Source organism: Centropristis striata, chromosome 4, assembly GCF_030273125.1.
Source record: "Centropristis striata isolate RG_2023a ecotype Rhode Island chromosome 4, C.striata_1.0, whole genome shotgun sequence".
Taxonomy (NCBI): Eukaryota; Metazoa; Chordata; class Actinopteri; order Perciformes; family Serranidae; genus Centropristis; species Centropristis striata.
Genome location: NC_081520.1, coordinates 29,994,807 through 29,997,517, shown reverse-complemented (window position 1 = coordinate 29,997,517; position 2,711 = coordinate 29,994,807). Strand labels below are relative to the sequence as shown.

At 34.7% G+C, this 2,711-nt stretch overlaps 1 protein-coding gene across 1 annotated transcript in view; it reads right to left on the bottom strand.

Annotated features, from left to right (window-relative positions):
• lyrm9 (LYR motif containing 9) overlaps positions 1 to 2,711 on the bottom strand; it is a 53,779-nt gene that overhangs the window by 17,821 nt on the left and 33,247 nt on the right. The window lies entirely within an intron of this gene.

Sequence of the window (2,711 nt, the reverse complement as noted above, 5' to 3'; positions counted from 1 at the left end):
CCTTTAAGTGCGGCACGGATAAATGGGAATTACCCAATACTTCGTCACACTGTTAAAATAATCGCCTAAGTCATTTTTTGTCAAAATTGGTTGTTTTTTTTGCCTAAAGCATCTCCTCATGACGCCGGCCACCTATGGTAAAATCGCCTACATCCTCAGTTGATCAGATCATGTGATTTTACCCCTTTAAGATAATGGCCTATGTCAAGTGTGTGACTTAAGCGGATTTATTATGCCTAAGTCAAAATAAAATGTGACTTAGGCAATTTTTTGACCATGCCTTTGTGACTTAAGCAAGATATGGTAACACTTTATTTTGAAGGTGTCTACATAAGAGTCACACAAGCCTGTCAAAAACATGACATGACAAGTATCATGAGCATTAATGTTACTTCAAAGTGTCATTAATGTTCATGACACACTCATGTCACTCTTGTGTAGACACCTTCAAAATAAAGTGTTACCATATCTTGCTTAAGTCACAAAGGCATGTTCAAAAAAGAGTCATTTATTTCTCTTAAGTTACATAGTTTACACACAGTGTTATTACTATGCCAATAGCCATCATTTGCTACATCATTTTTTAGTGAAATGATCAATAAATGTCATGTCACACTTTTGGTGAAGTTTTTTGTGTTTCCTGCAAAACTTGAAAAAAAAATTAGTTAGGCGATTATTTTAACAGGGTGACGTATTGTTTAGAAGAGGTTAGAGAAATATTCAAATCTTTAGCAACACCACAGTGTATAACTTAACAATTAAATAATAATTAACAAATAAAAGTTGTGCATTAAAACTTTCAAGAAAAGAGAAGTTTCAGCATCAAAATATATGCACAAAGGTGAGTTTGTTTAGTTTAAATTACATTTAAAGTATATCTTTAAAGAAAATTGGTCAAACACTGCAGTGCAAAGGGTGCTGAAATAAATGTGGGGTGATTAATTTTACATGTAACTTTATATACACGAGGTAGTGGTATTAGGCAGTATATACAGCATTGGTCAACATGATTTACATGTTAAAAAACACACTATAAAGTATATTATTTACAGTTACAGTGAAATGTTATGTAAAGGCTATTGGCATTAACCATTTACTGACTCCAAATATAAATCATTAAAGTACCTAAAGGCTAAAGTCAGATAAATACTATAGAGCAGTAAATAACACAATATTTGCCTCTGAGATGTAGTGGAATTGAAGCAGAAAATAGAATAAAATGAAAATATTCATGTACAAGTACCTCAAAATTGTACATAGGTAGTGTATTTGGGTAATTGTACTTTGTTACATTGCCACACTGTTGATTTCATGGAAAGGAACATACCTGTATTAACCCAATTAAATTCCTAAATATACATAAGTTTACATAAACTGCATGCTACGATCCCTTCATCCAGAATTAGTGGTGTAACTGGTGATTCCTACTGCACCCAAACATCTCAGAGTGCATTGTTGTGTTTAATGCAAAATGGTATTTGGTTCATTAAACAGTGCCTTGCTCACAGTCCTCTGGAATAAACAACATCTGTAAAGCATTTAACAAAGCATGCCACAGACCAGATAATATTGACTCAAAGTCCAAATAATACAGGAAACACAGACGGGTTTAACTGTAAACAAGAAATTGTGAAGCTCCTTTTACTTTTCAGGAAAGTTGGAAGGAATTTGATTTATTATGGAAAAATGGAACGCGTCCCTCATTTTTTTTGTTACACACCACTGACCTCTGGTGGATATCTTAGTTATTACAGGAACAACTGATTTTACAGTTTCCAAGTGCCCATCTTGAATTACAAAAAACAAAATCTAGATTTAACATTCATTATATTTTTGCCCCTCTACAAATCAGCAGCTCTAACTTATTATTCCAGGATTTATCCCTTTATGAATTACAGTAATATTGTTAGAGCAAATACAAATCCCTCCACTCTTGATACACTTTATATGCTGCAAGAAGTAAGATTGACACATTTTTAAAATTCTAACTTATCATAAATCAACTGAATTAATTGCCAATATTATTATTACTAGTTTTAGTATAATGGTGTATGGCAGTTCAGCATGTGGTTTGTTCAAGTGTTGTTGCTGTACAACTGTCACGGATCAGGATGGATCCAAATGCAGCACAACCGAAGGTTAAAGCAATGTCTCTTTTACTTCTCCACACAAAGCAAGTAACACAGAAAACAAAAAGCAGGAAAACAGTCTTGCAACTAGAGTCTCTGAGTCGCAGAAATACACGAAGACTGAGAAAGAGGAGACAAAATCAGGAACAGACGGGATCGGAAGCGGGAAATCAAGCCGACTAAGAGCGCTGGAAAATTCTGCATGACACAAAGACACATAAAAATCTTTACCATAAAGGTGGTCGTGCTCATAGAAACGCTACCGTTTTTGTCCACAGTGGCTGCCAAAATCAACATAAAATGAAAGTTCCTTATAATTGCTTTATTGGAGCTTTAAATGAGGAGGTCAGCAGCATCATAATCATGTGATCAAGCTGTCTGCCCTGCCAGGCTTTAGTATTTACAGAGTTTAACATTAGATTGAGAGCTGCTGTTGCACAGAAGGGAGGTGGCTTTACCAAAAAAAAAAACAATACAACTGTCTCTGTGATGCTATTAATCTTTAACATCATCAGAGGAGAAGACATCCACAGTGTCATGTGAGAAACTGTACTTTACACTTTGCCAGAGGAGACTGTTAGA